At 51.7% G+C, this 22,508-nt stretch overlaps 13 non-coding genes across 13 annotated transcripts; all 13 read right to left on the reverse strand.

The window, feature by feature from the left end:
* Positions 1 to 1,083: 1,083 nt before the first annotated feature.
* LOC148150949 (5S ribosomal RNA) lies at positions 1,084 to 1,202 on the reverse strand. Its single transcript, XR_015756382.1, has one exon. It is a non-coding gene; the product is annotated as a 5S ribosomal RNA (ribosomal RNA).
* A 1,546-nt stretch (positions 1,203 to 2,748) lies between these two features.
* On the reverse strand, positions 2,749 to 2,867 carry LOC148150950 (5S ribosomal RNA). The gene has a single exon (XR_015755943.1). It is a non-coding gene; the product is annotated as a 5S ribosomal RNA (ribosomal RNA).
* A 1,546-nt stretch (positions 2,868 to 4,413) lies between these two features.
* On the reverse strand, positions 4,414 to 4,532 carry LOC148150951 (5S ribosomal RNA). The gene has a single exon (XR_015756383.1). It is a non-coding gene; the product is annotated as a 5S ribosomal RNA (ribosomal RNA).
* A 1,547-nt stretch (positions 4,533 to 6,079) lies between these two features.
* Positions 6,080 to 6,198, reverse strand: LOC148150952 (5S ribosomal RNA). The gene has a single exon (XR_015756384.1). It is a non-coding gene; the product is annotated as a 5S ribosomal RNA (ribosomal RNA).
* A 1,548-nt stretch (positions 6,199 to 7,746) lies between these two features.
* LOC148150953 (5S ribosomal RNA) lies at positions 7,747 to 7,865 on the reverse strand. The gene has a single exon (XR_015756385.1). It is a non-coding gene; the product is annotated as a 5S ribosomal RNA (ribosomal RNA).
* A 1,546-nt stretch (positions 7,866 to 9,411) lies between these two features.
* LOC148150954 (5S ribosomal RNA) lies at positions 9,412 to 9,530 on the reverse strand. Its single transcript, XR_015756386.1, has one exon. It is a non-coding gene; the product is annotated as a 5S ribosomal RNA (ribosomal RNA).
* Positions 9,531 to 11,076: 1,546 nt separating this feature from the next.
* Positions 11,077 to 11,195, reverse strand: LOC148150955 (5S ribosomal RNA). The gene has a single exon (XR_015756388.1). It is a non-coding gene; the product is annotated as a 5S ribosomal RNA (ribosomal RNA).
* A 1,545-nt stretch (positions 11,196 to 12,740) lies between these two features.
* LOC148150956 (5S ribosomal RNA) lies at positions 12,741 to 12,859 on the reverse strand. The gene has a single exon (XR_015756389.1). It is a non-coding gene; the product is annotated as a 5S ribosomal RNA (ribosomal RNA).
* Positions 12,860 to 14,405: 1,546 nt separating this feature from the next.
* On the reverse strand, positions 14,406 to 14,524 carry LOC148150957 (5S ribosomal RNA). The gene has a single exon (XR_015756390.1). It is a non-coding gene; the product is annotated as a 5S ribosomal RNA (ribosomal RNA).
* A 1,546-nt stretch (positions 14,525 to 16,070) lies between these two features.
* LOC148150958 (5S ribosomal RNA) lies at positions 16,071 to 16,189 on the reverse strand. Its single transcript, XR_015756391.1, has one exon. It is a non-coding gene; the product is annotated as a 5S ribosomal RNA (ribosomal RNA).
* A 1,546-nt stretch (positions 16,190 to 17,735) lies between these two features.
* Positions 17,736 to 17,854, reverse strand: LOC148150959 (5S ribosomal RNA). Its single transcript, XR_015756392.1, has one exon. It is a non-coding gene; the product is annotated as a 5S ribosomal RNA (ribosomal RNA).
* Positions 17,855 to 19,400: 1,546 nt separating this feature from the next.
* On the reverse strand, positions 19,401 to 19,519 carry LOC148150960 (5S ribosomal RNA). Its single transcript, XR_015756393.1, has one exon. It is a non-coding gene; the product is annotated as a 5S ribosomal RNA (ribosomal RNA).
* Positions 19,520 to 21,064: 1,545 nt separating this feature from the next.
* Positions 21,065 to 21,183, reverse strand: LOC148150961 (5S ribosomal RNA). Its single transcript, XR_015756394.1, has one exon. It is a non-coding gene; the product is annotated as a 5S ribosomal RNA (ribosomal RNA).
* Positions 21,184 to 22,508: the final 1,325 nt, after the last annotated feature.

The following is a 22,508-nucleotide window of genomic DNA, read 5'->3' on the forward strand; positions in this document are numbered from 1 at the left end:
ATTACAGGGTGACCTGGACAAGTTAGGTGAGTGCTCAGATGCATGGCAGATGCACTTTCACGTGGATAAATGGATCCTTATCCACTTTGGTGGCAAGAACAGGAAGGCAGATTACCACCTAAGTGGAATCAATTTAGGTAAAGGGGCAGTACAGAGAGATCTGGGGGTTCTTGTACACCACTCAATGAAGGTAAGCATGCAGGTACAGCAGGTAGTGAAGAAGGCTAATAGCATGCTGGCCTTCATAACAAGAGGGATTGAGTATAGAAGCAAAGAGGTCCTTCTGCAGCTGTACAGGGCCCTGGTGAGACCACACCTGGAGTACTGTGTGCAGTTCTGGTCTCCAAATTTGAGGAGAGACATTCTGGCTATTGAGGGAATGCAGCGTAGGTTCACGAGGTCAATTCCTGGAATGGCGGGATTACCTTACACTGAAAGACTGGAGCGACTGGGCTTGTGTACCCTTGAGTTTAGAAGACTGAGAGGGGATCTGGTTGAGACATATAAGATGATCAAAGGATTGGACACTCTGGCGGCAGGCAACATGTTTCCGCTGCGGGGTGAGTGCCGAAACAGAGGACACAGCTTAAAAATACGGGGTAGACCATTTAGGACAGAGATGAGGAGAAACTTCTTCACCCAGAGAGTGGTGGCTGTGTGGAATGCTCTGCCCCAGAGGGCAGTGGAGGCCCAGTCTCTGGATTCATTTAAGAAAGAGTTGGATAGAGCTCTCAAGGATAGTGGAATCAAGGGTTATGGAGATAAGGCAGGAACAGGATACTGATTAAGGATGATCAGCCATGATCATATTGAATGGTGGTGCAGGCTGGAAGGGCACAATGGCCAACTCCTGCACCTATTGTCTATTGTCCGCCTTTCCTGACTGCCACCCGCAGACAGCGTGCAGCCCCAATCCCTTTCTTGCTGATTTTGGCAGCGCTCCGCTCTCCTCCCCTCCGTGTCTCGTGCCTGCAGGAGACTGATGCCAGGCACAGCAGCAGCAGCAAAAATAACCTGCCGCTCCATTGCCTGGCACAAGACAAGTGCAGAGGGGTGACTTGAGCAGCCACTGCTGGCGGAAAAAGCCTACTGCACCTGGTATTCCCAGGCGGTCTCCCATCCAAGTACTAACCAGGCCTGAGTCTGCTTAGCTTCCGAGATCAGACGAGATCGGGCGTTTTCAGACTAGTATGGCCGTAGGCGCTGGCCCCTGCCTTTTCTCCCTACTTCAAGGCGTGCTGGCCAGCCACATTTTCTTTCTTGCTCTTTCTCTTTATCCCCTTTGGCTTTTTTTTCTCTTTTCTCTTTGCTCTTCCTCCTCCGTGCGTGCTTCCCTCCCTCCGTCCCTCCAGCTGCCTTTCAGCCAGCCCTTGCCCACCAGGCTCCTGTAGTCTCCCACATCCCCACACAGGCCAACTGCAAGCCCTCCCCCTGCTTCATAGGGCCGCAGCCTGCATTCTCTCATCCTTCCACACTCCTCCACCCCTCCATTTCGGAATGCCGGGCACTGACCAGTGGGGTACCGCACGGATCAGTACTGGGACCGCAGCTTTTTACAATCTATCTTCAGGATATACAAGATGGTATTAGCAATAACATTCGCAAATTTCATCAGCTGGGTGGCAGGGTGAAATGTGATGAGGATGTTAGGAGATTACAGGGTGACCTGGACAAGTTAGGTGAGTGCTCAGATGCATGGCAGATGCACTTTCACGTGGATAAATGGATCCTTATCCACTTTGGTGGCAAGAACAGGAAGGCAGATTACCACCTAAGTGGAATCAATTTAGGTAAAGGGGCAGTACAGAGAGATCTGGGGGTTCTTGTACACCACTCAATGAAGGTAAGCATGCAGGTACAGCAGGTAGTGAAGAAGGCTAATAGCATGCTGGCCTTCATAACAAGAGGGATTGAGTATAGAAGCAAAGAGGTCCTTCTGCAGCTGTACAGGGCCCTGGTGAGACCACACCTGGAGTACTGTGTGCAGTTCTGGTCTCCAAATTTGAGGAGAGACATTCTGGCTATTGAGGGAATGCAGCGTAGGTTCACGAGGTCAATTCCTGGAATGGCGGGATTACCTTACACTGAAAGACTGGAGCGACTGGGCTTGTGTACCCTTGAGTTTAGAAGACTGAGAGGGGATCTGGTTGAGACATATAAGATGATCAAAGGATTGGACACTCTGGCGGCAGGCAACATGTTTCCGCTGCGGGGTGAGTGCCGAAACAGAGGACACAGCTTAAAAATACGGGGTAGACCATTTAGGACAGAGATGAGGAGAAACTTCTTCACCCAGAGAGTGGTGGCTGTGTGGAATGCTCTGCCCCAGAGGGCAGTGGAGGCCCAGTCTCTGGATTCATTTAAGAAAGAGTTGGATAGAGCTCTCAAGGATAGTGGAATCAAGGGTTATGGAGATAAGGCAGGAACAGGATACTGATTAAGGATGATCAGCCATGATCATATTGAATGGTGGTGCAGGCTGGAAGGGCAGAATGGCCAACTCCTGCACCTATTGTCTATTGTCCGCCTTTCCTGACTGCCACCCGCAGACAGCGTGCAGCCCCAATCCCTTTCTTTCCGCCTTTCTTGCTGATTTTGGCAGCGCTCCGCTCTCCTCCCCTCCGTGTCTCGTGCCTGCAGGAGACTGATGCCAGGCACAGCAGCAGCAGCAAAAATAACCTGCCGCTCCATTGCCTGGCACAAGACAAGTGCAGAGGGGTGACTTGAGCAGCCACTGCTGGCGGAAAAAGCCTACTGCACCTGGTATTCCCAGGCGGTCTCCCATCCAAGTACTAACCAGGCCTGAGTCTGCTTAGCTTCCGAGATCAGACGAGATCAGACGTTTTCAGACTAGTATGGCCGTAGGCGCTGGCCCCTGCCCTTTCTCCCTACTTCAAGGCGTGCTGGCCAGCCACATTTTCTTTCTTGCTCTTTCTCTTTATCCCCTTTGGCTTTTTTTTCTCTTTTCTCTTTGCTCTTCCTCCTCCGTGCGTGCTTCCCTCCCTCCGTCCCTCCAGCTGCCTTTCAGCCAGCCCTTGCCCACCAGGCTCCTGTAGTCTCCCACATCCCCACACAGGCCAACTGCAAGCCCTCCCCCTGCTTCATAGGGCCGCAGCCTGCATTCTCTCATCCTTCCACACTCCTCCACCCCTCCATTTCGGAATGCCGGGCACTGACCAGTGGGGTACCGCACGGATCAGTACTGGGACCGCAGCTTTTTACAATCTATCTTCAGGATATACAAGATGGTATTAGCAATAACATTCGCAAATTTCATCAGCTGGGTGGCAGGGTGAAATGTGATGAGGATGTTAGGAGATTACAGGGTGACCTGGACAAGTTAGGTGAGTGCTCAGATGCATGGCAGATGCACTTTCACGTGGATAAATGGATCCTTATCCACTTTGGTGGCAAGAACAGGAAGGCAGATTACCACCTAAGTGGAATCAATTTAGGTAAAGGGGCAGTACAGAGAGATCTGGGGGTTCTTGTACACCACTCAATGAAGGTAAGCATGCAGGTACAGCAGGTAGTGAAGAAGGCTAATAGCATGCTGGCCTTCATAACAAGAGGGATTGAGTATAGAAGCAAAGAGGTCCTTCTGCAGCTGTACAGGGCCCTGGTGAGACCACACCTGGAGTACTGTGTGCAGTTCTGGTCTCCAAATTTGAGGAGAGACATTCTGGCTATTGAGGGAATGCAGCGTAGGTTCACGAGGTCAATTCCTGGAATGGCGGGATTACCTTACACTGAAAGACTGGAGCGACTGGGCTTGTGTACCCTTGAGTTTAGAAGACTGAGAGGGGATCTGGTTGAGACATATAAGATGATCAAAGGATTGGACACTCTGGCGGCAGGCAACATGTTTCCGCTGCGGGGTGAGTGCCGAAACAGAGGACACAGCTTAAAAATACGGGGTAGACCATTTAGGACAGAGATGAGGAGAAACTTCTTCACCCAGAGAGTGGTGGCTGTGTGGAATGCTCTGCCCCAGAGGGCAGTGGAGGCCCAGTCTCTGGATTCATTTAAGAAAGAGTTGGATAGAGCTCTCAAGGATAGTGGAATCAAGGGTTATGGAGATAAGGCAGGAACAGGATACTGATTAAGGATGATCAGCCATGATCATATTGAATGGTGGTGCAGGCTGGAAGGGCAGAATGGCCAACTCCTGCACCTATTGTCTATTGTCCGCCTTTCCTGACTGCCACCCGCAGACAGCGTGCAGCCCCAATCCCTTTCTTTCCGCCTTTCTTGCTGATTTTGGCAGCGCTCCGCTCTCCTCCCCTCCGTGTCTCGTGCCTGCAGGAGACTGATGCCAGGCACAGCAGCAGCAGCAAAAATAACCTGCCGCTCCATTGCCTGGCACAAGACAAGTGCAGAGGGGTGACTTGAGCAGCCACTGCTGGCGGAAAAAGCCTACTGCACCTGGTATTCCCAGGCGGTCTCCCATCCAAGTACTAACCAGGCCTGAGTCTGCTTAGCTTCCGAGATCAGACGAGATCGGGCGTTTTCAGACTAGTATGGCCGTAGGCGCTGGCCCCTGCCTTTTCTCCCTACTTCAAGGCGTGCTGGCCAGCCACATTTTCTTTCTTGCTCTTTCTCTTTATCCCCTTTGGCTTTTTTTTCTCTTTTCTCTTTGCTCTTCCTCCTCCGTGCGTGCTTCCCTCCCTCCGTCCCTCCAGCTGCCTTTCAGGCCAGCCCTTGCCCACCAGGCTCCTGTAGTCTCCCACATCCCCACACAGGCCAACTGCAAGCCCTCCCCCTGCTTCATAGGGCCGCAGCCTGCATTCTCTCATCCTTCCACACTCCTCCACCCCTCCATTTCGGAATGCCGGGCACTGACCAGTGGGGTACCGCACGGATCAGTACTGGGACCGCAGCTTTTTACAATCTATCTTCAGGATATACAAGATGGTATTAGCAATAACATTCGCAAATTTCATCAGCTGGGTGGCAGGGTGAAATGTGATGAGGATGTTAGGAGATTACAGGGTGACCTGGACAAGTTAGGTGAGTGCTCAGATGCATGGCAGATGCACTTTCACGTGGATAAATGGATCCTTATCCACTTTGGTGGCAAGAACAGGAAGGCAGATTACCACCTAAGTGGAATCAATTTAGGTAAAGGGGCAGTACAGAGAGATCTGGGGGTTCTTGTACACCACTCAATGAAGGTAAGCATGCAGGTACAGCAGGTAGTGAAGAAGGCTAATAGCATGCTGGCCTTCATAACAAGAGGGATTGAGTATAGAAGCAAAGAGGTCCTTCTGCAGCTGTACAGGGCCCTGGTGAGACCACACCTGGAGTACTGTGTGCAGTTCTGGTCTCCAAATTTGAGGAGAGACATTCTGGCTATTGAGGGAATGCAGCGTAGGTTCACGAGGTCAATTCCTGGAATGGCGGGATTACCTTACACTGAAAGACTGGAGCGACTGGGCTTGTGTACCCTTGAGTTTAGAAGACTGAGAGGGGATCTGGTTGAGACATATAAGATGATCAAAGGATTGGACACTCTGGCGGCAGGCAACATGTTTCCGCTGCGGGGTGAGTGCCGAAACAGAGGACACAGCTTAAAAATACGGGGTAGACCATTTAGGACAGAGATGAGGAGAAACTTCTTCACCCAGAGAGTGGTGGCTGTGTGGAATGCTCTGCCCCAGAGGGCAGTGGAGGCCCAGTCTCTGGATTCATTTAAGAAAGAGTTGGATAGAGCTCTCAAGGATAGTGGAATCAAGGGTTATGGAGATAAGGCAGGAACAGGATACTGATTAAGGATGATCAGCCATGATCATATTGAATGGTGGTGCAGGCTGGAAGGGCAGAATGGCCAACTCCTGCACCTATTGTCTATTGTCCGCCTTTCCTGACTGCCACCCGCAGACAGCGTGCAGCCCCAATCCCTTTCTTTCCGCCTTTCTTGCTGATTTTGGCAGCGCTCCGCTCTCCTCCCCTCCGTGTCTCGTGCCTGCAGGAGACTGATGCCAGGCACAGCAGCAGCAGCAAAAATAACCTGCCGCTCCATTGCCTGGCACAAGACAAGTGCAGAGGGGTGACTTGAGCAGCCACTGCTGGCGGAAAAAGCCTACTGCACCTGGTATTCCCAGGCGGTCTCCCATCCAAGTACTAACCAGGCCTGAGTCTGCTTAGCTTCCGAGATCAGACGAGATCGGGCGTTTTCAGACTAGTATGGCCGTAGGCGCTGGCCCCTGCCTTTTCTCCCTACTTCAAGGCGTGCTGGCCAGCCACATTTTCTTTCTTGCTCTTTCTCTTTATCCCCTTTGGCTTTTTTTTCTCTTTTCTCTTTGCTCTTCCTCCTCCGTGCGTGCTTCCCTCCCTCCGTCCCTCCAGCTGCCTTTCAGGCCAGCCCTTGCCCACCAGGCTCCTGTAGTCTCCCACATCCCCACACAGGCCAACTGCAAGCCCTCCCCCTGCTTCATAGGGCCGCAGCCTGCATTCTCTCATCCTTCCACACTCCTCCACCCCTCCATTTCGGAATGCCGGGCACTGACCAGTGGGGTACCGCACGGATCAGTACTGGGACCGCAGCTTTTTACAATCTATCTTCAGGATATACAAGATGGTATTAGCAATAACATTCGCAAATTTCATCAGCTGGGTGGCAGGGTGAAATGTGATGAGGATGTTAGGAGATTACAGGGTGACCTGGACAAGTTAGGTGAGTGCTCAGATGCATGGCAGATGCACTTTCACGTGGATAAATGGATCCTTATCCACTTTGGTGGCAAGAACAGGAAGGCAGATTACCACCTAAGTGGAATCAATTTAGGTAAAGGGGCAGTACAGAGAGATCTGGGGGTTCTTGTACACCACTCAATGAAGGTAAGCATGCAGGTACAGCAGGTAGTGAAGAAGGCTAATAGCATGCTGGCCTTCATAACAAGAGGGATTGAGTATAGAAGCAAAGAGGTCCTTCTGCAGCTGTACAGGGCCCTGGTGAGACCACACCTGGAGTACTGTGTGCAGTTCTGGTCTCCAAATTTGAGGAGAGACATTCTGGCTATTGAGGCAATGCAGCGTAGGTTCACGAGGTCAATTCCTGGAATGGCGGGATTACCTTACACTGAAAGACTGGAGCGACTGGGCTTGTGTACCCTTGAGTTTAGAAGACTGAGAGGGGATCTGGTTGAGACATATAAGATGATCAAAGGATTGGACACTCTGGCGGCAGGCAACATGTTTCCGCTGCGGGGTGAGTGCCGAAACAGAGGACACAGCTTAAAAATACGGGGTAGACCATTTAGGACAGAGATGAGGAGAAACTTCTTCACCCAGAGAGTGGTGGCTGTGTGGAATGCTCCACCCCCAGAGGGCAGTGGAGGCCCAGTCTCTGGATTCATTTAAGAAAGAGTTGGATAGAGCTCTCAAGGATAGTGGAATCAAGGGTTATGGAGATAAGGCAGGAACAGGATACTGATTAAGGATGATCAGCCATGATCATATTGAATGGTGGTGCAGGCTGGAAGGGCAGAATGGCCAACTCCTGCACCTATTGTCTATTGTCCGCCTTTCCTGACTGCCACCCGCAGACAGCGTGCAGCCCCAATCCCTTTCTTTCCGCCTTTCTTGCTGATTTTGGCAGCGCTCCGCTCTCCTCCCCTCCGTGTCTCGTGCCTGCAGGAGACTGATGCCAGGCACAGCAGCAGCAGCAAAAATAACCTGCCGCTCCATTGCCTGGCACAAGACAAGTGCAGAGGGGTGACTTGAGCAGCCACTGCTGGCGGAAAAAGCCTACTGCACCTGGTATTCCCAGGCGGTCTCCCATCCAAGTACTAACCAGGCCTGAGTCTGCTTAGCTTCCGAGATCAGACGAGATCGGGCGTTTTCAGACTAGTATGGCCGTAGGCGCTGGCACCTGCCTTTTCTCCCTACTTCAAGGCGTGCTGGCCAGCCACATTTTCTTTCTTGCTCTTTCTCTTTATCCCCTTTGGCTTTTTTTTCTCTTTTCTCTTTGCTCTTCCTCCTCCGTGCGTGCTTCCCTCCCTCCGTCCCTCCAGCTGCCTTTCAGCCAGCCCTTGCCCACCAGGCTCCTGTAGTCTCCCACATCCCCACACAGGCCAACTGCAAGCCCTCCCCCTGCTTCATAGGGCCGCAGCCTGCATTCTCTCATCCTTTCACACTCCTCCACCCCTCCATTTCGGAATGCCGGGCACTGACCAGTGGGGTACCGCACGGATCAGTACTGGGACCGCAGCTTTTTACAATCTATCTTCAGGATATACAAGATGGTATTAGCAATAACATTCGCAAATTTCATCAGCTGGGTGGCAGGGTGAAATGTGATGAGGATGTTAGGAGATTACAGGGTGACCTGGACAAGTTAGGTGAGTGCTCAGATGCATGGCAGATGCACTTTCACGTGGATAAATGGATCCTTATCCACTTTGGTGGCAAGAACAGGAAGGCAAATTACCACCTAAGTGGAATCCATTTAGGTAAAGGGGCAGTACAGAGAGATCTGGGGGTTCTTGTACACCACTCAATGAAGGTAAGCATGCAGGTACAGCAGGTAGTGAAGAAGGCTAATAGCATGCTGGCCTTCATAACAAGAGGGATTGAGTATAGAAGCAAAGAGGTCCTTCTGCAGCTGTACAGGGCCCTGGTGAGACCACACCTGGAGTACTGTGTGCAGTTCTAGTCTCCAAATTTGAGGAGAGACATTCTGGCTATTGAGGGAATGCAGCGTAGGTTCACGAGGTCAATTCCTGGAATGGCGGGATTACCTTACACTGAAAGACTGGAGCGACTGGGCTTGTGTACCCTTGAGTTTAGAAGACTGAGAGGGGATCTGGTTGAGACATATAAGATGATCAAAGGATTGGACACTCTGGCGGCAGGCAACATGTTTCCGCTGCGGGGTGAGTGCCGAAACAGAGGACACAGCTTAAAAATACGGGGTAGACCATTTAGGACAGAGATGAGGAGAAACTTCTTCACCCAGAGAGTGGTGGCTGTGTGGAATGCTCTGCCCCAGAGGGCAGTGGAGGCCCAGTCTCTGGATTCATTTAAGAAAGAGTTGGATAGAGCTCTCAAGGATAGTGGAATCAAGGGTTATGGAGATAAGGCAGGAACAGGATACTGATTAAGGATGATCAGCCATGATCATATTGAATGGTGGTGCAGGCTGGAAGGGCAGAATGGCCAACTCCTGCACCTATTGTCTATTGTCCGCCTTTCCTGACTGCCACCCGCAGACAGCGTGCAGCCCCAATCCCTTTCTTTCCGCCTTTCTTGCTGATTTTGGCAGCGCTCCGCTCTCCTCCCCTCCGTGTCTCGTGCCTGCAGGAGACTGATGCCAGGCACAGCAGCAGCAGCAAAAATAACCTGCCGCTCCATTGCCTGGCACAAGACAAGTGCAGAGGGGTGACTTGAGCAGCCACTGCTGGCGGAAAAAGCCTACTGCACCTGGTATTCCCAGGCGGTCTCCCATCCAAGTACTAACCAGGCCTGAGTCTGCTTAGCTTCCGAGATCAGACGAGATCGGGCGTTTTCAGACTAGTATGGCCGTAGGCGCTGGCCCCTGCCTTTTCTCCCTACTTCAAGGCGTGCTGGCCAGCCACATTTTCTTTCTTGCTCTTTCTCTTTATCCCCTTTGGCTTTTTTTTCTCTATTCTCTTTGCTCTTCCTCCTCCGTGCGTGCTTCCCTCCCTCCGTCCCTCCAGCTGCCTTTCAGCCAGCCCTTGCCCACCAGGCTCCTGTAGTCTCCCACATCCCCACACAGGCCAACTGCAAGCCCTCCCCCTGCTTCATAGGGCCGCAGCCTGCATTCTCTCATCCTTCCACACTCCTCCACCCCTCCATTTCGGAATGCCGGGCACTGACCAGTGGGGTACCGCACGGATCAGTACTGGGACCGCAGCTTTTTACAATCTATCTTCAGGATATACAAGATGGTATTAGCAATAACATTCGCAAATTTCATCAGCTGGGTGGCAGGGTGAAATGTGATGAGGATGTTAGGAGATTACAGGGTGACCTGGACAAGTTAGGTGAGTGCTCAGATGCATGGCAGATGCACTTTCACGTGGATAAATGGATCCTTATCCACTTTGGTGGCAAGAACAGGAAGGCAGATTACCACCTAAGTGGAATCAATTTAGGTAAAGGGGCAGTACAGAGAGATCTGGGGGTTCTTGTACACCACTCAATGAAGGTAAGCATGCAGGTACAGCAGGTAGTGAAGAAGGCTAATAGCATGCTGGCCTTCATAACAAGAGGGATTGAGTATAGAAGCAAAGAGGTCCTTCTGCAGCTGTACAGGGCCCTGGTGAGACCACACCTGGAGTACTGTGTGCAGTTCTGGTCTCCAAATTTGAGGAGAGACATTCTGGCTATTGAGGGAATGCAGCGTAGGTTCACGAGGTCAATTCCTGGAATGGCGGGATTACCTTACACTGAAAGACTGGAGCGACTGGGCTTGTGTACCCTTGAGTTTAGAAGACTGAGAGGGGATCTGGTTGAGACATATAAGATGATCAAAGGATTGGACACTCTGGCGGCAGGCAACATGTTTCCGCTGCGGGGTGAGTGCCGAAACAGAGGACACAGCTTAAAAATACGGGGTAGACCATTTAGGACAGAGATGAGGAGAAACTTCTTCACCCAGAGAGTGGTGGCTGTGTGGAATGCTCTGCCCCAGAGGGCAGTGGAGGCCCAGTCTCTGGATTCATTTAAGAAAGAGTTGGATAGAGCTCTCAAGGATAGTGGAATCAAGGGTTATGGAGATAAGGCAGGAACAGGATACTGATTAAGGATGATCAGCCATGATCATATTGAATGGTGGTGCAGGCTGGAAGGGCAGAATGGCCAACTCCTGCACCTATTGTCTATTGTCCGCCTTTCCTGACTGCCACCCGCAGACAGCGTGCAGCCCCAATCCCTTTCTTTCCGCCTTTCTTGCTGATTTTGGCAGCGCTCCGCTCTCCTCCCCTCCGTGTCTCGTGCCTGCAGGAGACTGATGCCAGGCACAGCAGCAGCAGCAAAAATAACCTGCCGCTCCATTGCCTGGCACAAGACAAGTGCAGAGGGGTGACTTGAGCAGCCACTGCTGGCGGAAAAAGCCTACTGCACCTGGTATTCCCAGGCGGTCTCCCATCCAAGTACTAACCAGGCCTGAGTCTGCTTAGCTTCCGAGATCAGACGAGATCGGGCGTTTTCAGACTAGTATGGCCGTAGGCGCTGGCCCCTGCCTTTTCTCCCTACTTCAAGGCGTGCTGGCCAGCCACATTTTCTTTCTTGCTCTTTCTCTTTATCCCCTTTGGCTTTTTTTTCTCTTTTCTCTTTGCTCTTCCTCCTCCGTGCGTGCTTCCCTCCCTCCGTCCCTCCAGCTGCCTTTCAGCCAGCCCTTGCCCACCAGGCTCCTGTCGTCTCCCACACCCCACACAGGCCAACTGCAAGCCCTCCCCCTGCTTCATAGGGCCGCAGCCTGCATTCTCTCATCCTTTCACACTCCTCCACCCCTCCATTTCGGAATGCCGGGCACTGACCAGTGGGGTACCGCACGGATCAGTACTGGGACCGCAGCTTTTTACAATCTATCTTCAGGATATACAAGATGGTATTAGCAATAACATTCGCAAATTTCATCAGCTGGGTGGCAGGGTGAAATGTGATGAGGATGTTAGGAGATTACAGGGTGACCTGGACAAGTTAGGTGAGTGCTCAGATGCATGGCAGATGCACTTTCACGTGGATAAATGGATCCTTATCCACTTTGGTGGCAAGAACAGGAAGGCAGATTACCACCTAAGTGGAATCAATTTAGGTAAAGGGGCAGTACAGAGAGATCTGGGGGTTCTTGTACACCACTCAATGAAGGTAAGCATGCAGGTACAGCAGGTAGTGAAGAAGGCTAATAGCATGCTGGCCTTCATAACAAGAGGGATTGAGTATAGAAGCAAAGAGGTCCTTCTGCAGCTGTACAGGGCCCTGGTGAGACCACACCTGGAGTACTGTGTGCAGTTCTAGTCTCCAAATTTGAGGAGAGACATTCTGGCTATTGAGGGAATGCAGCGTAGGTTCACGAGGTCAATTCCTGGAATGGCGGGATTACCTTACACTGAAAGACTGGAGCGACTGGGCTTGTGTACCCTTGAGTTTAGAAGACTGAGAGGGGATCTGGTTGAGACATATAAGATGATCAAAGGATTGGACACTCTGGCGGCAGGCAACATGTTTCCGCTGCGGGGTGAGTGCCGAAACAGAGGACACAGCTTAAAAATACGGGGTAGACCATTTAGGACAGAGATGAGGAGAAACTTCTTCACCCAGAGAGTGGTGGCTGTGTGGAATGCTCTGCCCCAGAGGGCAGTGGAGGCCCAGTCTCTGGATTCATTTAAGAAAGAGTTGGATAGAGCTCTCAAGGATAGTGGAATCAAGGGTTATGGAGATAAGGCAGGAACAGGATACTGATTAAGGATGATCAGCCATGATCATATTGAATGGTGGTGCAGGCTGGAAGGGCAGAATGGCCAACTCCTGCACCTATTGTCTATTGTCCGCCTTTCCTGACTGCCACCCGCAGACAGCGTGCAGCCCCAATCCCTTTCTTTCCGCCTTTCTTGCTGATTTTGGCAGCGCTCCGCTCTCCTCCCCTCCGTGTCTCGTGCCTGCAGGAGACTGATGCCAGGCACAGCAGCAGCAGCAAAAATAACCTGCCGCTCCATTGCCTGGCACAAGACAAGTGCAGAGGGGTGACTTGAGCAGCCACTGCTGGCGGAAAAAGCCTACTGCACCTGGTATTCCCAGGCGGTCTCCCATCCAAGTACTAACCAGGCCTGAGTCTGCTTAGCTTCCGAGATCAGACGAGATCGGGCGTTTTCAGACTAGTATGGCCGTAGGCGCTGGCCCCTGCCTTTTCTCCCTACTTCAAGGCGTGCTGGCCAGCCACATTTTCTTTCTTGCTCTTTCTCTTTATCCCCTTTGGCTTTTTTTTCTCTATTCTCTTTGCTCTTCCTCCTCCGTGCGTGCTTCCCTCCCTCCGTCCCTCCAGCTGCCTTTCAGCCAGCCCTTGCCCACCAGGCTCCTGTAGTCTCCCACATCCCCACACAGGCCAACTGCAAGCCCTCCCCCTGCTTCATAGGGCCGCAGCCTGCATTCTCTCATCCTTCCACACTCCTCCACCCCTCCATTTCGGAATGCCGGGCACTGACCAGTGGGGTACCGCACGGATCAGTACTGGGACCGCAGCTTTTTACAATCTATCTTCAGGATATACAAGATGGTATTAGCAATAACATTCGCAAATTTCATCAGCTGGGTGGCAGGGTGAAATGTGATGAGGATCTTAGGAGATTACAGGGTGACCTGGACAAGTTAGGTGAGTGCTCAGATGCATGGCAGATGCACTTTCACGTGGATAAATGGATCGTTATCCACTTTGGTGGCAAGAACAGGAAGGCAGATTACCACCTAAGTGGAATCAATATAGGTAAAGGGGCAGTACAGAGAGATCTGGGGGTTCTTGTACACCACTCAATGAAGGTAAGCATGCAGGTACAGCAGGTAGTGAAGAAGGCTAATAGCATGCTGGCCTTCATAACAAGAGGGATTGAGTATAGAAGCAAAGAGGTCCTTCTGCAGCTGTACAGGGCCCTGGTGAGACCACACCTGGAGTACTGTGTGCAGTTCTGGTCTCCAAATTTGAGGAGAGACATTCTGGCTATTGAGGGAATGCAGCATAGGTTCACGAGGTCAATTCCTGGAATGGCGGGATTACCTTACACTGAAAGACTGGAGCGACTGGGCTTGTGTACCCTTGAGTTTAGAAGACTGAGAGGGGATCTGGTTGAGACATATAAGATGATCAAAGGATTGGACACTCTGGCGGCAGGCAACATGTTTCCGCTGCGGGGTGAGTGCCGAAACAGAGGACACAGCTTAAAAATACGGGGTAGACCATTTAGGACAGAGATGAGGAGAAACGTCTTCACCCAGAGAGTGGTGGCTGTGTGGAATGCTCTGCCCCAGAGGGCAGTGGAGGCCCAGTCTCTGGATTCATTTAAGAAAGAGTTGGATAGAGCTCTCAAGGATAGTGGAATCAAGGGTTATGGAGATAAGGCAGGAACAGGATACTGATTAAGGATGATCAGCCATGATCATATTGAATGGTGGTGCAGGCTGGAAGGGCAGAATGGCCAACTCCTGCACCTATTGTCTATTGTCCGCCTTTCCTGACTGCCACCCGCAGACAGCGTGCAGCCCCAATCCCTTTCTTTCCGCCTTTCTTGCTGATTTTGGCAGCGCTCCGCTCTCCTCCCCTCCGTGTCTCGTGCCTGCAGGAGACTGATGCCAGGCACAGCAGCAGCAGCAAAAATAACCTGCCGCTCCATTGCCTGGCACAAGACAAGTGCAGAGGGGTGACTTGAGCAGCCACTGCTGGCGGAAAAAGCCTACTGCACCTGGTATTCCCAGGCGGTCTCCCATCCAAGTACTAACCAGGCCTGAGTCTGCTTAGCTTCCGAGATCAGACGAGATCGGGCGTTTTCAGACTAGTATGGCCGTAGGCGCTGGCCCCTGCCTTTTCTCCCTACTTCAAGGCGTGCTGGCCAGCCACATTTTCTTTCTTGCTCTTTCTCTTTATCCCCTTTGGCTTTTTTTTCTCTTTTCTCTTTGCTCCTCCTCCTCCGTGCGTGCTTCTCTCCCTCCGTCCCTCCAGCTGCCTTTCAGCCAGCCCTTGCCCACCAGGCTCCTGTAGTCTCCCACATCCCCACACAGGCCAACTGCAAGCCCTCCCCCTGCTTCATAGGGCCGCAGCCTGCATTCTCTCATCCTTCCACACTCCTCCACCCCTCCATTTCGGAATGCCAGGCACTGACCAGTGGGGTACCGCACGGATCAGTACTGGGACCGCAGCTTTTTACAATCTATCTTCAGGATATACAAGATGGTATTAGCAATAACATTCGCAAATTTCATCAGCTGGGTGGCAGGGTGAAATGTGATGAGGATGTTAGGAGATTACAGGGTGACCTGGACAAGTTAGGTGAGTGCTCAGATGCATGGCAGATGCACTTTCACGTGGATAAATGGATCCTTATCCACTTTGGTGGCAAGAACAGGAAGGCAGATTACCACCTAAGTGGAATCAATTTAGGTAAAGGGGCAGTACAGAGAGATCTGGGGGTTCTTGTACACCACTCAATGAAGGTAAGCATGCAGGTACAGCAGGTAGTGAAGAAGGCTAATAGCATGCTGGCCTTCATAACAAGAGGGATTGAGTATAGAAGCAAAGAGGTCCTTCTGCAGCTGTACAGGGCCCTGGTGAGACCACACCTGGAGTACTGTGTGCAGTTCTGGTCTCCAAATTTGAGGAGAGACATTCTGGCTATTGAGGGAATGCAGCGTAGGTACACGAGGTCAATTCCTGGAATGGCGGGATTACCTTACACTGAAAGACTGGAGCGACTGGGCTTGTGTACCCTTGAGTTTAGAAGACTGAGAGGGGATCTGGTTGAGACATATAAGATGATCAAAGGATTGGACACTCTGGCGGCAGGCAACATGTTTCCGCTGCGGGGTGAGTGCCGAAACAGAGGACACAGCTTAAAAATACGGGGTAGACCATTTAGGACAGAGATGAGGAGAAACTTCTTCACCCAGAGAGTGGTGGCTGTGTGGAATGCTCTGCCCCAGAGGGCAGTGGAGGCCCAGTCTCTGGATTCATTTAAGAAAGAGTTGGATAGAGCTCTCAAGGATAGTGGAATCAAGGGTTATGGAGATAAGGCAGGAACAGGATACTGATTAAGGATGATCAGCCATGATCATATTGAATGGTGGTGCAGGCTGGAAGGGCAGAATGGCCAACTCCTGCACCTATTGTCTATTGTCCGCCTTTCCTGACTGCCACCCGCAGACAGCGTGCAGCCCCAATCCCTTTCTTTCCGCCTTTCTTGCTGATTTTGGCAGCGCTCCGCTCTCCTCCCCTCCGTGTCTCGTGCCTGCAGGAGACTGATGCCAGGCACAGCAGCAGCAGCAAAAATAACCTGCCGCTCCATTGCCTGGCACAAGACAAGTGCAGAGGGGTGACTTGAGCAGCCACTGCTGGCGGAAAAAGCCTACTGCACCTGGTATTCCCAGGCGGTCTCCCATCCAAGTACTAACCAGGCCTGAGTCTGCTTAGCTTCCGAGATCAGACGAGATCGGGCGTTTTCAGACTAGTATGGCCGTAGGCGCTGGCACCTGCCTTTTCTCCCTACTTCAAGGCGTGCTGGCCAGCCACATTTTCTTTCTTGCTCTTTCTCTTTATCCCCTTTGGCTTTTTTTTCTCTTTTCTCTTTGCTCTTCCTCCTCCGTGCGTGCTTCCCTCCCTCCGTCCCTCCAGCTGCCTTTCAGCCAGCCCTTGCCCACCAGGCTCCTGTAGTCTCCCACATCCCCACACAGGCCAACTGCAAGCCCTCCCCCTGCTTCATAGGGCCGCAGCCTGCATTCTCTCATCCTTTCACACTCCTCCACCCCTCCATTTCGGAATGCCGGGCACTGACCAGTGGGGTACCGCACGGATCAGTACTGGGACCGCAGCTTTTTACAATCTATCTTCAGGATATACAAGATGGTATTAGCAATAACATTCGCAAATTTCATCAGCTGGGTGGCAGGGTGAAATGTGATGAGGATGTTAGGAGATTACAGGGTGACCTGGACAAGTTAGGTGAGTGCTCAGATGCATGGCAGATGCACTTTCACGTGGATAAATGGATCCTTATCCACTTTGGTGGCAAGAACAGGAAGGCAAATTACCACCTAAGTGGAATCCATTTAGGTAAAGGGGCAGTACAGAGAGATCTGGGGGTTCTTGTACACCACTCAATGAAGGTAAGCATGCAGGTACAGCAGGTAGTGAAGAAGGCTAATAGCATGCTGGCCTTCATAACAAGAGGGATTGAGTATAGAAGCAAAGAGGTCCTTCTGCAGCTGTACAGGGCCCTGGTGAGACCACACCTGGAGTACTGTGTGCAGTTCTAGTCTCCAAATTTGAGGAGAGACATTCTGGCTATTGAGGGAATGCAGCGTAGGTTCACGAGGTCAATTCCTGGAATGGCGGGATTACCTTACACTGAAAGACTGGAGCGACTGGGCTTGTGTACCCTTGAGTTTAGAAGACTGAGAGGGGATCTGGTTGAGACATATAAGATGATCAAAGGATTGGACACTCTGGCGGCAGGCAACATGTTTCCGCTGCGGGGTGAGTGCCGAAACAGAGGACACAGCTTAAAAATACGGGGTAGACCATTTAGGACAGAGATGAGGAGAAACTTCTTCACCCAGAGAGTGGTGGCTGTGTGGAATGCTCTGCCCCAGAGGGCAGTGGAGGCCCAGTCTCTGGATTCATTTAAGAAAGAGTTGGATAGAGCTCTCAAGGATAGTGGAATCAAGGGTTATGGAGATAAGGCAGGAACAGGATACTGATTAAGGATGATCAGCCATGATCATATTGAATGGTGGTGCAGGCTGGAAGGGCAGAATGGCCAACTCCTGCACCTATTGTCTATTGTCCGCCTTTCCTGACTGCCACCCGCAGACAGCGTGCAGCCCCAATCCCTTTCTTTCCGCCTTTCTTGCTGATTTTGGCAGCGCTCCGCTCTCCTCCCCTCCGTGTCTCGTGCCTGCAGGAGACTGATGCCAGGCACAGCAGCAGCAGCAAAAATAACCTGCCGCTCCATTGCCTGGCACAAGACAAGTGCAGAGGGGTGACTTGAGCAGCCACTGCTGGCGGAAAAAGCCTACTGCACCTGGTATTCCCAGGCGGTCTCCCATCCAAGTACTAACCAGGCCTGAGTCTGCTTAGCTTCCGAGATCAGACGAGATCGGGCGTTTTCAGACTAGTATGGCCGTAGGCGCTGGCCCCTGCCTTTTCTCCCTACTTCAAGGCGTGCTGGCCAGCCACATTTTCTTTCTTGCTCTTTCTCTTTATCCCCTTTGGCTTTTTTTTCTCTATTCTCTTTGCTCTTCCTCCTCCGTGCGTGCTTCCCTCCCTCCGTCCCTCCAGCTGCCTTTCAGCCAGCCCTTGCCCACCAGGCTCCTGTAGTCTCCCACATCCCCACACAGGCCAACTGCAAGCCCTCCCCCTGCTTCATAGGGCCGCAGCCTGCATTCTCTCATCCTTCCACACTCCTCCACCCCTCCATTTCGGAATGCCGGGCACTGACCAGTGGGGTACCGCACGGATCAGTACTGGGACCGCAGCTTTTTACAATCTATCTTCAGGATATACAAGATGGTATTAGCAATAACATTCGCAAATTTCATCAGCTGGGTGGCAGGGTGAAATGTGATGAGGATGTTAGGAGATTACAGGGTGACCTGGACAAGTTAGGTGAGTGCTCAGATGCATGGCAGATGCACTTTCACGTGGATAAATGGATCCTTATCCACTTTGGTGGCAAGAACAGGAAGGCAGATTACCACCTAAGTGGAATCAATTTAGGTAAAGGGGCAGTACAGAGAGATCTGGGGGTTCTTGTACACCACTCAATGAAGGTAAGCATGCAGGTACAGCAGGTAGTGAAGAAGGCTAATAGCATGCTGGCCTTCATAACAAGAGGGATTGAGTATAGAAGCAAAGAGGTCCTTCTGCAGCTGTACAGGGCCCTGGTGAGACCACACCTGGAGTACTGTGTGCAGTTCTGGTCTCCAAATTTGAGGAGAGACATTCTGGCTATTGAGGGAATGCAGCGTAGGTTCACGAGGTCAATTCCTGGAATGGCGGGATTACCTTACACTGAAAGACTGGAGCGACTGGGCTTGTGTACCCTTGAGTTTAGAAGACTGAGAGGGGATCTGGTTGAGACATATAAGATGATCAAAGGATTGGACACTCTGGCGGCAGGCAACATGTTTCCGCTGCGGGGTGAGTGCCGAAACAGAGGACACAGCTTAAAAATACGGGGTAGACCATTTAGGACAGAGATGAGGAGAAACTTCTTCACCCAGAGAGTGGTGGCTGTGTGGAATGCTCTGCCCCAGAGGGCAGTGGAGGCCCAGTCTCTGGATTCATTTAAGAAAGAGTTGGATAGAGCTCTCAAGGATAGTGGAATCAAGGGTTATGGAGATAAGGCAGGAACAGGATACTGATTAAGGATGATCAGCCATGATCATATTGAATGGTGGTGCAGGCTGGAAGGGCAGAATGGCCAACTCCTGCACCTATTGTCTATTGTCCGCCTTTCCTGACTGCCACCCGCAGACAGCGTGCAGCCCCAATCCCTTTCTTTCCGCCTTTCTTGCTGATTTTGGCAGCGCTCCGCTCTCCTCCCCTCCGTGTCTCGTGCCTGCAGGAGACTGATGCCAGGCACAGCAGCAGCAGCAAAAATAACCTGCCGCTCCATTGCCTGGCACAAGACAAGTGCAGAGGGGTGACTTGAGCAGCCACTGCTGGCGGAAAAAGCCTACTGCACCTGGTATTCCCAGGCGGTCTCCCATCCAAGTACTAACCAGGCCTGAGTCTGCTTAGCTTCCGAGATCAGACGAGATCGGGCGTTTTCAGACTAGTATGGCCGTAGGCGCTGGCCCCTGCCTTTTCTCCCTACTTCAAGGCGTGCTGGCCAGCCACATTTTCTTTCTTGCTCTTTCTCTTTATCCCCTTTGGCTTTTTTTTCTCTTTTCTCTTTGCTCTTCCTCCTCCGTGCGTGCTTCCCTCCCTCCGTCCCTCCAGCTGCCTTTCAGCCAGCCCTTGCCCACCAGGCTCCTGTCGTCTCCCACACCCCACACAGGCCAACTGCAAGCCCTCCCCCTGCTTCATAGGGCCGCAGCCTGCATTCTCTCATCCTTCCACACTCCTCCACCCCTCCATTTCGGAATGCCGGGCACTGACCAGTGGGGTACCGCACGGATCAGTACTGGGACCGCAGCTTTTTACAATCTATCTTCAGGATATACAAGATGGTATTAGCAATAACATTCGCAAATTTCATCAGCTGGGTGGCAGGGTGAAATGTGATGAGGATGTTAGGAGATTACAGGGTGACCTGGACAAGTTAGGTGAGTGCTCAGATGCATGGCAGATGCACTTTCACGTGGATAAATGGATCCTTATCCACTTTGGTGGCAAGAACAGGAAGGCAGATTACCACCTAAGTGGAATCAATATAGGTAAAGGGGCAGTACAGAGAGATCTGGGGGTTCTTGTACACCACTCAATGAAGGTAAGCATGCAGGTACAGCAGGTAGTGAAGAAGGCTAATAGCATGCTGGCCTTCATAACAAGAGGGATTGAGTATAGAAGCAAAGAGGTCCTTCTGCAGCTGTACAGGGCCCTGGTGAGACCACACCTGGAGTACTGTGTGCAGTTCTGGTCTCCAAATTTGAGGAGAGACATTCTGGCTATTGAGGGAATGCAGCGTAGGTTCACGAGGTCAATTCCTGGAATGGCGGGATTACCTTACACTGAAAGACTGGAGCGACTGGGCTTGTGTACCCTTGAGTTTAGAAGACTGAGAGGGGATCTGGTTGAGACATATAAGATGATCAAAGGATTGGACACTCTGGCGGCAGGCAACATGTTTCCGCTGCGGGGTGAGTGCCGAAACAGAGGACACAGCTTAAAAATACGGGGTAGACCATTTAGGACAGAGATGAGGAGAAACGTCTTCACCCAGAGAGTGGTGGCTGTGTGGAATGCTCTGCCCCAGAGGGCAGTGGAGGCCCAGTCTCTGGATTCATTTAAGAAAGAGTTGGATAGAGCTCTCAAGGATAGTGGAATCAAGGGTTATGGAGATAAGGCAGGAACAGGATACTGATTAAGGATGATCAGCCATGATCATATTGAATGGTGGTGCAGGCTGGAAGGGCAGAATGGCCAACTCCTGCACCTATTGTCTATTGTCCGCCTTTCCTGACTGCCACCCGCAGACAGCGTGCAGCCCCAATCCCTTTCTTTCCGCCTTTCTTGCTGATTTTGGCAGCGCTCCGCTCTCCTCCCCTCCGTGTCTCGTGCCTGCAGGAGACTGATGCCAGGCACAGCAGCAGCAGCAAAAATAACCTGCCGCTCCATTGCCTGGCACAAGACAAGTGCAGAGGGGTGACTTGAGCAGCCACTGCTGGCGGAAAAAGCCTACTGCACCTGGTATTCCCAGGCGGTCTCCCATCCAAGTACTAACCAGGCCTGAGTCTGCTTAGCTTCCGAGATCAGACGAGATCGGGCGTTTTCAGACTAGTATGGCCGTAGGCGCTGGCCCCTGCCTTTTCTCCCTACTTCAAGGCGTGCTGGCCAGCCACATTTTCTTTCTTGCTCTTTCTCTTTATCCCCTTTGGCTTTTTTTTCTCTTTTCTCTTTGCTCCTCCTCCTCCGTGCGTGCTTCTCTCCCTCCGTCCCTCCAGCTGCCTTTCAGCCAGCCCTTGCCCACCAGGCTCCTGTAGTCTCCCACATCCCCACACAGGCCAACTGCAAGCCCTCCCCCTGCTTCATAGGGCCGCAGCCTGCATTCTCTCATCCTTCCACACTCCTCCACCCCTCCATTTCGGAATGCCAGGCACTGACCAGTGGGGTACCGCACGGATCAGTACTGGGACCGCAGCTTTTTACAATCTATCTTCAGGATATACAAGATGGTATTAGCAATAACATTCGCAAATTTCATCAGCTGGGTGGCAGGGTGAAATGTGATGAGGATGTTAGGAGATTACAGGGTGACCTGGACAAGTTAGGTGAGTGCTCAGATGCATGGCAGATGCACTTTCACGTGGATAAATGGATCCTTATCCACTTTGGTGGCAAGAACAGGAAGGCAGATTACCACCTAAGTGGAATCAATTTAGGTAAAGGGGCAGTACAGAGAGATCTGGGGGTTCTTGTACACCACTCAATGAAGGTAAGCATGCAGGTACAGCAGGTAGTGAAGAAGGCTAATAGCATGCTGGCCTTCATAACAAGAGGGATTGAGTATAGAAGCAAAGAGGTCCTTCTGCAGCTGTACAGGGCCCTGGTGAGACCACACCTGGAGTACTGTGTGCAGTTCTGGTCTCCAAATTTGAGGAGAGACATTCTGGCTATTGAGGGAATGCAGCGTAGGTACACGAGGTCAATTCCTGGAATGGCGGGATTACCTTACACTGAAAGACTGGAGCGACTGGGCTTGTGTACCCTTGAGTTTAGAAGACTGAGAGGGGATCTGGTTGAGACATATAAGATGATCAAAGGATTGGACACTCTGGCGGCAGGCAACATGTTTCCGCTGCGGGGTGAGTGCCGAAACAGAGGACACAGCTTAAAAATACGGGGTAGACCATTTAGGACAGAGATGAGGAGAAACTTCTTCACCCAGAGAGTGGTGGCTGTGTGGAATGCTCTGCCCCAGAGGGCAGTGGAGGCCCAGTCTCTGGATTCATTTAAGAAAGAGTTGGATAGAGCTCTCAAGGATAGTGGAATCAAGGGTTATGGAGATAAGGCAGGAACAGGATACTGATTAAGGATGATCAGCCATGATCATATTGAATGGTGGTGCAGGCTGGAAGGGCAGAATGGCCAACTCCTGCACCTATTGTCTATTGTCCGC

This window comes from Chiloscyllium plagiosum, unplaced genomic scaffold (assembly GCF_037043375.1).
Source record: "Chiloscyllium plagiosum isolate Xiang-an unplaced genomic scaffold, Cpla_swu_hap1 HiC_scaffold_3, whole genome shotgun sequence".
Lineage (NCBI taxonomy): Eukaryota > Metazoa > Chordata > Chondrichthyes > Orectolobiformes > Hemiscylliidae > Chiloscyllium > Chiloscyllium plagiosum.